General features: G+C 45.2%; 2 protein-coding genes across 2 annotated transcripts in view; one reads left to right on the forward strand and one right to left on the reverse strand.

Annotated features, from left to right (window-relative positions):
* ASTE1 (asteroid structure-specific endonuclease 1) overlaps nucleotides 1-897 on the reverse strand; it is a 64,936-nt gene extending 64,039 nt beyond the window's left edge. Inside the window, exon 1 of the mRNA XM_085887885.1 lies at nucleotides 879-897. The gene's annotated coding sequence lies outside the window, so the exon portion shown is untranslated. The remainder of the gene's footprint in view (nucleotides 1-878) is intronic.
* LOC147022917 (uncharacterized) overlaps nucleotides 1-13,832 on the forward strand; it is a 395,784-nt gene that overhangs the window by 139,700 nt on the left and 242,252 nt on the right. The gene's annotated exons all lie outside the window — the stretch shown is intronic.

Here is a 13,832-nt window from a genome sequence, read left to right on the forward strand (position 1 = left end):
TACCATGCTCCTACAATTCAAAATAATCCTCACTGCTTGGAATGTATGCTTCTATAGTTTAAATAGTTCGCGCTGCTTGAAATGTATACTCCTATAGCGCTGAAGTAATCATGGTGCGTTAGTTGGGCCTCTAGTTACATTTTAAAGACGGGGAGAATGTGATGAATTGAAGGACGTGACGCGTGATCACATGCCGCGCGGCTCACGCACGGGATAGATAAAGCCGAGATTCCGCGCGGTCGGGGGGGGGGGATTGTCCCTGGGGCATTGTCATTTACGGCGGCGGTCCACTTGGTGCTCGTTGAATGGTAAGAATTGAGAGTATACCGGACTCCGTGCTAATTGCTGATTTATTTTGCGGTGATCTACTGCACATGTATACATTGCTACATTTGTACTCCTTGCTGCACCTGTATCCCCTGATGTGCCCGTAGAAGCGGCTTCAATCAAGTGAAATAAAGCCTACACTCTGAAGGTTCTTCCCTCGCTTTCATTTCAAGGCCAAACCTGGAAAACCAATTTTCAAGATGGTGGGTGGCGGCCATTTTTGATTTGGCGCCTGTGGAGTTGGCCCACACTTTCGCGAGGGTCACCCCCGCTATTTTTTCAAATTAACCCTCAGAAGACAAATCCATTGAGAAACCAACCTTCGCTGTCCACGGTCACGGAAGTTCTCCAGATGACCCAACTATCATGGCTTTGCCTATTCCATATTTCTTTCATGTGCAGTGTAATCGAATAGTCTTGGTACTTTACTGTAATCGTTGCGCCAATTGGATAAATATTACACACGTCACCGATAAGCGGCACAATGATAATAATAATCAATAAGTGTGTGTTCAGTTTGTCCCTACCTTGCGTTTTATCTCGTACAGTACCTGATTTGTAAGTTCGTCCACAAATGACCCACAAACTTCGTGAAATGACGTCACTGGTCATGAGACGAAGAGGACACTGAAATGACGTCACTGGTCACGGGACGAAGAGGAGAAAAAAATAACAATAATCATTAAAAATAAATACAAACAACAAAAAAAACCACAATCGTGAACCAGAAAATAAAAGTAAGAGAAAAATAAACCAAACGTCTGTATAAAATATCTGCTTCACGAGCCTCCAGATTTTATCATTAATCTCTAAAATTGTTTGTCACTTGTCGTGGGGTGGGTTCAACTTCCGTGTTGATGAACGATCTTCTTCTTCTTTTTTGTTAATAATCGCGTTTTCCGAACTCGTCCATTTGCCGTTATTATGTGTTCCATTGTCAACCTTGTTGATGTGGAAAGTGTATGGTTTTATGATTGATTTGGACTAACATGGGTCCATTAATAAAATTCAGGTTGGTTGCCGGGGTGGCGACCTTGGGGAAATCCTGTAATTTGCATAAATTCAAGATGGCCGCTACAGGTCAGACGATGGGGCTAAGTTTTTAATCGGTCAACATATAATCCTGTGTAATACCTCTTTTCCACATAATTTTGACATGAGGAATTCAATTTTGGGGTTATTTTTTACATTCAGGAATAAATAGAGGTTCACATGAAATGTCCATGACTATTTTCTGCTGAAAATTATGCAACACCAATGCAAAAGTGAAGTCATGAATGGTTCACAACAGTATGTTGATAATCAGAAAGCATACACATTGTCATGTCATCATATTGGACATCTTAGGAACAGAGGACATAGATCCGAGTAGACAACTTACGTATTGTTCATTCCCATTCATTGTACTCGTCCCCTTCCGTATCCTCGTCTCTTTCCAGTTCTGCTTCGACACTCCCTTCTTCCACTTCAGTTTCACTGTCCTCCACAGTCTTGTGTGGGTTGTAGTACTTGTCACTGCAACCACAAGTGCAGGAGATCTTTGCATGGTGACAATTGCAACTTGCAGTACTGCAGGCCTTCCCCTCTGCTTTGCATCCACACCGCACAACATCCATGAGGTCCAAAGGGGCTGGTGGAGTAGCAGAAGTTGCTGGCACTGGGATTCCATCTCTGATGTCCCATCCATATTTTGTAATGTCAAGTTCAGGTGGGGCCTGCTGATCAGCTGATTTTGCAAGTACTGTCTGTAGATGTGCACGCAAAATATGTAGGAAGAGATTTATCTCAGTTGGAGGTAATGCCATGAGCTTAAGGGGCTTGCCAGACTTCCTTGTGTACAGAGAGTACCTCATCTCACTCATCGTGGTACCTTCTGGCTGACCATACAGGGCACAGAAGAATGTCTGCCCTGCTTCCATGAGCTGTTCATGGCTTGCGTTCAGCTGGCCAAGTGCGGAGTACAAACCAGGGAAGTTGCCAGCTCTCAGTGCCTTCAGGGCTGACACTTTGCCCTTGCCGTATGGGTATGACGTGGTATCTGAGCCAGTGATGTAGTGCATTCCCAAAAGCTGCAGACACTTGGGGCCAAGCTGGTCACAGGTGGTGTTGATATCCCAAATTGCTCCATCCCACCTTTCCATCTGCACTGTGGCCTGGATGTTGCGCTGGTAAACCCAGTAAACCATCAATACAAAAAACATCAGTGTCATCAGAGAGGATACGTATCACTCTTGCATTACATTCAGCAGCCATGAGCAGGTGTGAGATCATTGTAATGTCTGCTTCATCATGGTTGAACGCACCATGGCTACGGCTCTCCACAGTAACTCCTTCACCAAAGTTATAGGTATTCAAAACCTTGGACAGCTGCAACTTGTTCTGCTTGTTTTTCAGGATGGCGTCTCGCCTCGGCAGGGGTGTGTTTATTGTGAGGTCATAGTTGATGGAACAAATGCCAGCACGCCTCACTCGTTCATGGTCCTTTGCAGAAACATCATAATATTTGTCAAAGACTAAGATCTTCTGACCAGCAATGGTAGACAGCCTTGTCTTGATGGACTCAACTAAGACTGACACAGTTCCCCTGAAAGGCCAGACAATATGATAGAGAAGTTGGCTCGCATCAACAATGGTAACATCTGGTTGCACAGGCTGTTGTGCCTGAAGACAGAGTTTGTGTGCCAGTGGTGCTTTGTTGCCTTTCCTTAAGCACCCATATTCATCAATCAGTGAGGGGGGTAGTGCGCAGAGCTCAAACTGGAAGATAGGTCCTAGCTCCATTCGTCTTTGCTGTGCAATAGTCAGCAGCCTGAGGAAGATGGTTTCTAGATCAAAGATCGTCTTGTCCCCAATTTTCACTCCTTTCTGGAAGTGCTCCATTGTCTTGATGGGGCATGAGAGAGTTGCATGGAATCCACCTGGAAGGGATGCATGGAACTCTGCAACCATTTTCTGACCTATAACCACGGAATCCTCAACATTCACTTCAGCTTCTCGGGGAGCAATTCGACCATTGGCAATGTTGTACAGATGTGGTGAGTGATTCTCAAGAGGATGAGACACATTCGACAATTCAAGTAAAATCCGGCGCCTATCATCTGCATCAAGTTCTCTCCTCTTCTTTCCCTCCTCCTTGTGACGTGGTCCGATTCTTGTGTCCTTTTCTCTCACTTGGTCTTCATTGTCCTTGTTTAAGGAGTCAGGGTAGATGTGCTCCATTGTATCTGAGATGTAGGCAGTGACAGGAAAGGAATCGATCCACTCTGCTACCATCTCTGGAGAAAGAGTCATACCCTTGAGGCCACCCTTGCCAATTCTAATAGCAGTTTGTTCACCGAACTGATCAGAGCTCACACCATTCCAAATGTCTTCCTGGTGACGACACACAAAAGCACCTGATATGAGCTCTGACTTGGCATCTGGTGGCAGCAGATAGCACATCTCCAGAAGGTGATGGGTGATGTAACGGGCATAGTGATGGTGACCAGCAACAAAGAAGTAGGGAAGCATGCGTTCAAGTGTTAGCTGTTGCAGCAGGAAGTCTGCCTCCCTCTCACTACGCAGAAGTTGATGAACAAGCAGAGTAGGCTTGATGAAGTTATCAACCCAGTGCTTCCCAGTTGGGTGCTGTCTGCATGTCTCAAGGTAGCTGCACAACTCCTGGAATGTCTTGGGGCTGGTGGTGAGGAAGGAAATGAGAAGGGCAGTCGAAACCATCCGGAAGGCTCTCATTGATCGAACCCAGGACTTGCCACTCATGATTCCTGCCAGGCCCCCGAATGCTGAACTGATGAGAGTCTCAACACCAGACCCACGCATGAGTTTGCCAATGCAACCACAGAAGGACTGCACAGTGTGCATTATCGCAGGCCTCAGAATCACATTTTAAAAGCGATCAAAGTCATGCCACTTGATTTGGCAAGCCACCATGTAGAGCTGGAGATCCACAGAGATGTGGACATAAGTCATTCCCATATCAGTCAATGACTTCTGAAGATACTCCAGTGAAGTCACTACAGTGTCTGGATGAGAAGCTTTGGCATCAATAAGGGGTCCGAACATGTAGGTACTTGCTGGCTTTTTTTTCTGCATGACTGATGAATGCTTCTTGGTTGTTGAACCCACCCCATTCCATGGCATTCACCTGTGTGCTGACTGTGTTTAGCCACTTCATGTCCTTTTCCTGTGCAGCAGCTAAACTAGCTTGCCGGGCACACACTTCTTGGTAGGAGAATCCAGAGGTTGCATCCACAGCCGGGGGGTTCACTTTGGATGGCCTAGTGTAGTGCTGCAGAGGAAGGCTTCCTGATGAGCTGCTGCTTGTCCTAGACTGGGCAGCTTTCTTAGACAGTCGTGGGATAATAAGGTCGCTCTTTCCTGGGTGAGCATGCCCATGCTCAAGAATGCCTGCAGGATGGGGTTGCTGAAATTCATGTGAGAGGACATGAGTAGTGCGCCGACCATTAGGCATGAACACTTGCAGATCAAGATTATCAAACCAGGCAAAAATATACCAACAGTTCTACTCAAACCCATGAATTGGTGGAGAAGCTGAGCATTGTCACCGAGAAAATGAGCAGCGGATTTCCTGAATCTCAGGACCTCATCATATGACGTTGTGAACCCATGTTCATGAAGGAGCTTTAGAAGATCAGAACTGCTATGGTGGTGCAGTAGTTTGACAGCCAGTCCTAATGTTGTCTGATTTCTGGTACCTGTAACATGACTTTGAATCGACTGGCTCAGGCTTAGAGATTTCTTGGTCATTTCACCACCAGATACTAAGTCTGAAATCAACCTCAGTAAAGTTGGGCTTGTTGCCTTGATTGTGTTGGCTTGTGTAAATTCTGAGAGGTCATAATTGGCACTGTTGTACTTAACTGAGCGTGCATCCTTCTTGATCTGCCTTACCACAGAATCAATACTCCTCTCATCTGCAACATCCACTTTAACCATTTTCAGATGATGAGCAATGGACTCATGGAAACCAACAATGGTAGCACATCCATCTACCCGAACTAACATAACGTCCTTACTCATGCAGTCTGTTAGTTTGCTAAACATATCACGTCGAGTGAGTTTGCCACCAAGATCACAGTACAGGGAATGCAGTTCAATGCTATTCCACATCTTTGACCTGTCACAATCCATGCGCCCTATGACGTTCTTTAGGGCACTTTCTTCTGCAACACCAGTTGGCAAATCAGCATATTTAGGGACTGTCATGAAACTGTTATAACAGCGTACATGGTATTTGCACTCAGCCGCAGGGAGATCAACCAAATATCCAACATGTAACTTGACCGTTCTGGCTACTTCATCATTACATTGCTCAGCAGCATTAATGATGGCATCTTTCATAGCTGGGATGGGATTACCTTCCTTGTCAAAACGTTCATTAGTCATGCACTGACGAACACTATCCCATCTTTCTGGATGTTTGTCATCAACAGGTAAACATTCTTTGCCACAAAAATGCAGTCACGTTTGTAAACAAACGCACCACTGCCTGTTGCCTGTGTGCGAGATCTTGTTGTCACTGTAACACAATCATCTTCAGCTTTTCTTTTCTGTGATTTACGAAGTCTCTCAATTTTTTTGTTTTGATGTGTAAGTACAGTAGCATCCTTTGTGACATTCTGTGCGAACAGCATCACCACCACCATCAACAATGTCCTGTAGTTTTGCACGTAGCTCTTCATCTCCACAGGCTTTGGCACAGGAGATCAATGTCTTGATCCCTTGATCAGCGAATTTCTTCAATTCCCCTCCACCATGACACACGGGAAGAATGCACCTTGAATCAGCCATATCTGTAAAAACAAAACAATGAATTAGTAACTCGCATTAATGTCGTATGTGAGCGTCCAGTTGTCAGATTAGTAACCTTGTTGTCATTCAAAATGTATCTCACATGGCAAACAATTGCCAGGAACTCGAACATTGACCTCAAATTTACTTCTAATCACAAAAACAAGGTTAAATATCGATTCCTCGTGCCAAAATTATATGGAAAAGATCTCATGTGTAATTTTAAGTTCATTACCTAAAAAGTTATATTTTCAGCCCGGTCGATGACGGCCATCTTGTATCTGCGCAAAAATAACAGATTTCCCAATGGTTGCCATCCGGGCAACCAAGCTGAATTTTGTCTATGCATGCCTGTGAACAAGAAACCACCATAAAACCATACACTTTTGAGGACAACAAGGTTACTTCTCTGGCAAATGGACTAAACCGTGAGGCTCTATATACGCCAGTCGAAAAATAACACATCAAGTTGCGAGGAGGCAGGAAGCCGAAAGAAAAGCCTTCCTAAACTTTATACTTTCTTCTTTGCTTCTTTCCCAAATTTAAACACGACTTTGCGGAGTCGAGGCTTCCTCGACTCCAATCGATATAAAATACACGTCAGATCTTGACATCAAATCCCGGTTCTGCTGATCGAGCTCGAGCCGTGCTTGCGATGCCTCGAACAATGGTCGTTGCACAAGATCTCGAACTCTTCCGGTTTATTACATCGTCGGCATATCCCAGTAGGGTAACATCCTGAGTGTGTTCCATTACCAATTAGCTTGTAGAGCGCTTGCCAAGTTGCTTAAGCGATAGGAAGCTGATTGGGAACTGAACACACCTTCTATAAATGAGAATTCAGAGCACAATGTCTAAGTCTCAACCTTATCTCTGTGAGAAATGGAATTTTAGGAAAGGGTGAATTGAATATTTTAAAAGAATTTGCCATTGGTACAATTGTCCCACTTAGTTTGCCATTTATTATGAATCTGTTCCCGAATTAAGCTGAAAAGCCAACAGGATCATCCCCTTCCAACAGGGTCATCCCCTTCCAACAGGGTCATTCCCTTCCAACAGGGTCATCCCCTTCCAACAGGATCATCCCCTTCCAACAGGGTCAAACCCTTCCTACAGGGTCATCCCCTTCCAACAGGGTCATCCCCTTCAAACAGAATCATCCCCATCCAACGGGATCATCCACGTCCAATGGCACATCCGACGGGATCACCCCCATCCAACAGGATCATCCCCAGCCAACGGGATCATCCACGTCCAATGGCCAATCCGACAGGATCACCCCCATCCAACAGAATCATCCCCATCCAACAGGATCATCGCCAGCCAATGGGACCATCCACGTCCAACAGCCCATCCAACGGGATCATCCTCTGCATCCAACACTCCCATCCAGAACCATGATGTTTTCCAACCCAGTTAAACCACCCTCTCACCCCAACTTTCCAGTTTTTAGCTCACCTGAACTTTAGTCAGGTGAGCTTATGCAATTGAGCAGTGTCCGTTGGTGAGTGACTCAGTGAGTGAGTCATTAACTCATTGAAAAAAACACGGTTTTGATGAAACTTGGCCACAGGCTTCATATCTGATGCCTAACGAAGGTGTATTGACTGCATCAAAATCTGCGCTCATTGAGAGGGTCTACGGGGTTGTTTTTTGACCCCCGCCCCCCACCCCTCCAAAAATAGGTATTTGCTGTCTTCTCCAAAACTACGCAAACAATTTTGATGAAACTTGACCAAAACCTTCTTCCGTGATGTACCAAAGTGTATCAACCGCATCAAAATCTGCACTCATTATAGGGGTCTACGGGAGGGTTTTGACCCCGCCCCCCACATCGGTATTTGCTCTTATCCGAAACTACACACACAATTTCGATAAAAGTTGACCACAACCTTCATCACCCATGATGTACCAAAGTTTATCGTCTGCACAAAAATCTGCACTCATCAAGGGGGTCTATTGTGGGCAAGAGGAATTTGACCCCTCCAAATAGGTATTTGCTCTATTCTCGAAACTACACACACAACTTCGATAAAAGTTGACCACAACCTTCATCACCCATGATGTACCAAAGTTTATCGTCTGCACAAAAATCTGCACTCATCAAGGTGGTCTATTGTGGGCAAGAGGAATTTGACCCCCCCAAAATAGGTATTTGCTCTCTTCTCGAAACTACAGACACAATTTCGATGAAACTTGACCACAACCTTCATCACCCGTGATGTACCAAAGTTTGTTCACGGCATTAAAAAATTCAGGGTCGATCGACGAGCGCACCCCCAAAATTAAAAAAGAGCAGGTTAGGGTGAAAATTTTAAGTATTTCCGTGGACGATAGCGGACCAGGAAGGGCTGGTCCAGGTGAACTTAATGGAAATGGATGAGAAACCCGTGGTCCACGAGCTTCCCTTCGTGTGTATGGAGGAAGGTAATTCTTGGTGGAATATTCAGTGGAGACCGCAACCACAGCAGAGACATTGGTAATGCTCGGGGGCCCCGACCACTAAATTAGTCTCCCAGAGAATGTGACGCTCCCTCTGGAGTCCAAACCCCAGAGTAGCAGATCGGCCTCACCAGCACCATCAGAAATGGACCGATTGGCATCGATGATGCGCCAGATGATGGCTGAAATAAAGGCGGGGCAAAAAAAACGACATGCATAATGAGGCGCGGAAAAAAGTGATGGACGATAAGTTGAGCATCGACATAAGGATGGGGCTGTCAGAGGTGAGGGATGAGGCCAAGGCAGACGTAAAGGCATTGAGCAAAGGAATATGGAGAATGGGCATTGAGTTGAAGGCTGACATGGAGTTGATGGGCCAGGAGATGACCACGAGGAGAATTAATCGCAGTAAAAAACAGGATGCAAGACGAAACATGACGACATAACACAGAAGGCAAAGGAAATGGGACAGAAAATACAACCTCCAAAATCGAGAAATAAACGAACCACGAACAGAAAACGAGGAAGATACCAAAACGGGTCTTAAGGAAGCAAAGGAGGAATTAACAGGAGCATAAAGGCAGATAAAAACAGATAAAGGATGGAATCGATTAGGTAAACGAGGAACAAACTCAAATAGAAGGGAGGGTAGAAGAAATTTAAATGGAGCTAGTTAGTTGAATGTTGAGACCCGATGTATGTGTCAGGATAATTGTGTCCTCCAGGTGCAGGTGGAGAGGATATGGTACCTGGAAGTGGACTGTAATCAGAACTAGAAGGACACTCGGTAGAGATCATACCTCTGCCACGTAATGTCTGATCCATGAGAACGTATCGGGCCCAATATATTTTTGAAATATCATGCTATACAGTACTATATCGTTTTTGGTCCTATCTCTCAATGGTGACGTATCAGTTAAAAAATCAAATAATTCTCGTATCCAGATCCGAATTCGGATCTTCACCAAAATCTAATCAGTTCGTCCTTGTCACACACCCAACGCATCCACCAAGTTTCGTCCGAATCCGAACTTTTTGAGATATCGTGCTAAATATCATTTTTTGGCGATACCTCTCAATGGTCAAGAATCACTTAAAAAATTCCAATAGTCGGATCCAGATCCGGATTTTGACTAAAATCTAATCAGTTCGTCAATGTCACACACCCAACCTGCCCACCAAATTTAATCTGGATCTGTCCACAACTTCTTGAGATATCCTGCACACAAACGAATAAATGAAACTGCTCGTTGAGAAAGGAATTCCTGGAATAACAAAAAAAAAACAAAAACCTGGAAATCAATTTATTTCTTATAAGTCGATAGTGCTCCTGTTTAATGAGTTATAGCACTTAGTTTGGTCATGATCATAACTTGGAAGTCAATCGGAATTGAAATGGCGTTTTTAGCGCAATTTGAAAGTTTTGACCCGACCCCCCCCTGACATTCGACCCCCAACCGCTAAGAAGGGTGTTGGTGTGACACCCCAATGAGACATATGGTTGGATGCAGTATTGGAAGATGCACATTTTGGATTTGGTTTGAAGTCGATACGACCATTTTAGCGGACGTTATTGCGAAAATGAGAATTTCGGTTTTTCGGTGACCTTGACCTTGACCTTGACCTAGATTCACCAAAAACGACAAGTGTCTAAGTTGGACCATGCTCGACGTCTGTACCCAGTTTGGTCATGATCGCCAAAACGATGTGGCTCCTACAGGGTAAACAAACACACAAACAAACCGACAGACAGACAGAATGACATACACAACCGACCAACATAATTGCCGAAATCCGAAGGATTCCGTCAATTAACAAACAGAACCGGGTGAAAACATAACCTCCTACACCTACAGTGGTGGAAGTAACAATGAAAATAGAGATTACATGATGCAAGGGGTAATTTTGGAATGTGTCACACAAGAGAAGGATCTGGGGGTGGTAATAGATAAGGGAGGTAAGCAGTGTTATGTTCATGGAGGGGGGGGGGTGGGGGGTATTGCATTGCATTGGTTTTGCAGAGGTTGCTGTGGCTCTCAAGATGGGTTTCCTTCTTCCTTATTTTTTTTGTTCTTGGTTTGTTTTCGATCCTTCTGCTGCAGGACCTTCCTTCCCCTTCTCTTTCTATTCTCTTTTTGAGGCCTCCACATTATCTCATGTGGCGGTACTGTGTGGATTTTGAAAAAAAGGAAAGTGGAGTAAAGAAGAAGGAGCAAGAGCCGTGGCGGCGGGCGGAAAGGCGAGTGCGAGGAGTGAAAATAAAGAAAAGACGGGAAATGAACAGAGGACGCGCGTCTGGCTTGTGTGATGAGAGACCTGGCCTGTAAGACCTCGTTGAGGATTGGAGTGATCCCCCTCCCCGAGGGCCGCATGTTGGAGGCACCGTCAGTGTTGAAGACACTGAGGCAGAGGAGAGCCTCATTGGGACACGTTCCGAGGGGGAAGCAGAAGCGTTTCCTCCTCCTCCTGGGTGTCATCTGAGCCGACCTGAAGCAACGTGTGGCTTCAAGGTGTTGCACCAATTGCTACGGTTCGTTTGTTGGCGAAGTTTGAGACCCCTTCCAGAGAGGGAGGGTGGCGGTGAAGTGTCAGCCTTGTGGCCTGTGGCTAGGGCGAGGCCGTTGTAATGTCAACTCAAACAGGCCTGAATTCTTCTTTTTCTTCCCCCACACCTTTCTCCTTTCACATTGTTTTCTTTATATCTTGGCAAATATTCTTTTTTTATTTTGCTCACCCCCCTTCCCCTCTTAGGATGAGCTTGGGATACCTGATGGACCGTGGAATTGTCTTTCTTGTCCATTTTGTCTTGGCACCTGTCCGTCCTTTAATCTCTTAATTATCAGCCCACCTGCATCTGATTTCCTTGTGTTTCCTTGTGTGACATCACAAACAGGCAGATGGATAGCAAGATGGATGTCATGATACAAACTGGTACAGGTCACGGTATGTGATGTCACATCTGGTAATCAACTGAACCAGCCTGGTGTTGGCTTCGTGGTTAGGGTGGTGGCTTGGGATCCTCGGGTCCTGAGTTCAAGCTCCATTGGCCACTGAATTGATACACAAGGGGGTTGACTTAGCCTGTCATCCTTCTGAGGTTAGCGAAATTAGTACCAGTGTACTGGTATAGGGGCACAGCATTACAAGGAATTACAAGGAAATGATGTGCAGGAGGGGGCCATTCGGCCCATAATGCCTGCACCACACCAATAGCAGATTTAGCAATCCGTGAATACCCCCTTCCCTTCGTGTGTAGCCTTTTGGCTGCTACACTGGTACTGGTACTTTCCTTGTAATTCCTTGTGATATAAATTACCAAAACCTCATATCTTTACACAAATATTATTTATCCAAAATCCAAAACTGAAATTATTGGATGAGTATAAGCACTTGATAAAATAAACGATAATTAAGCAGTTTGTTTTACAGTCATATACAAATTGGAACCACTGCCAAGTCTTTTTCGACAACAACAAACGTTGAATTGGTGGTTCGAAATTTTCATTTTCCAGAGGCTCGTAAGCTCGGACTTTAATTTTGCACTCAAGCAAATCTATTTTTCTTCGTAACTTCGATTTTGCATCAATCTTGTGTCAAGAGCAATTTTATTGTGTCCAGGATTGGTTCATTGAACATTAATTTTCCTTATTAAATGAATATGATACCTGTCAGGGTTTGTAAATGCTCTTTTAAACTTACTTCAGGAAGTAGTAGCTGGAAACGTCACCTCCAATCCAGAGCCGCCTATCCGGATTTTGGGCTTGTTTGCCCTCATCCGTTTGATGTTTAACTGATGTTGACCATGTAATCTTTGTCTGTTTGACAGTCACCAGACTGAGGTCTCCGGGTTGGAGGTGATGCTTTGGAGTAGGACTGTGTCCAATGGAGATTGGGGGAGTGCTCGTCACACTCCACGTGTTTCGATTTACCTGCCGATCACATCACATGCCTTCTGGTTGAATGGTTTGCATTAACGGGAACAATTGTCTGGGTGGCAGACAGACGATTGCTCTTTGCGGATTATGCGGTTTTATCATGAGAGACATGGTGCGTCATGCAATATATATATATATATATATATATATATATATATATATGTATATATATATATATATATATATATATATATATATATATATATATATATATATATATATAATATTGATGCTCAGTTTATGTGCTTATGATAGTGTTACGTTTGAGGGGGGGGTATGCATTCAAAGGGTAATTAGGATGTTTAATTAGGTATGCCATGCTGTTCAAGTGTACCAGGATCTCAATGTAATAAGTAGCAATTCAGTGGTGATAAGTTGTCGAGTAAATGTCCATTTCTTCAAGGGGGAAATGATAATTGTCACGTAATTAGATAGGGATACGGGATAGGGTAAGTGTGTCTGCGTAAACCCCTTTTAGTATTCCCTGGAGGCTTGCCGTGACGTCACAGGACAGTGCTGCGGATGGCTCCGCCCCGTGATCACGAATGGCGGAAGGCAACGGCGGAGGGCCAATAAACGGCTCAATTGGAAGTGACGAGGACTCGAGGATAAAAAGGCTCTGTTCGGGGAAAAGGTGAAGAGGAAGAAGATCGGTACAGAAAAACCATGTTGGTGGAGGCTGTTGTGCTGGGAGCGTGCTGTTTGTTGGGCTGATTCGATCCTGGATTTGATCGTGTTTCATGGCATTGCTGTGCCTCGTGCCTCACCTTGGTTGGCTCTGGGGTTCTGCTGGCTCGGAGCACGGGGTCGAACGGCGGGCGGACCTGCTTCCCTCTCCTGCTCGCAACTTGGCACCAGAACTGGTTCCCTGGTGGCTGTGAGCGGACTTGGGCCAGGACCAGGAGGTCGACAGCACCACGGTGTCTCCTGCCCCTGACGAGCGCAACGCCAGCTCGTCCGACGCCAATCCAGGGACTGTTGCATCCACACCACGGGCCAGCCTGACCACCAGGACCAGCAACGTTTTGTGTGTGTGTGTGTGTGTGTGTGTGTGTGTGTGTGTGTGTGTGTGTGTGTGTGTGTGTACCTGGCGCCTTGGAGGGTTTGAGATTTGTACATCCGTTGGAATTGTTTGTGTCTTCCCCACGCCCGAACCCATACCACCATCCCGTCGAATCGCCCCGGATCCCTCCTCTTGCTGAGTCTTATTTTTTCTGGTTAGAGAAATAAACATCATTAACTCAGTGAAAAGCGACTCGTGCCACCTTCCTCGTCCCATTTGTGGTAGAGCGATTAGAACCGCCATCTTTGGGTTAT

Source organism: Eptatretus burgeri, chromosome 7, assembly GCF_056783735.1.
Source record: "Eptatretus burgeri isolate ZD-2024b chromosome 7, Ebu_testis_v1, whole genome shotgun sequence".
Lineage (NCBI taxonomy): Eukaryota > Metazoa > Chordata > Myxini > Myxiniformes > Myxinidae > Eptatretus > Eptatretus burgeri.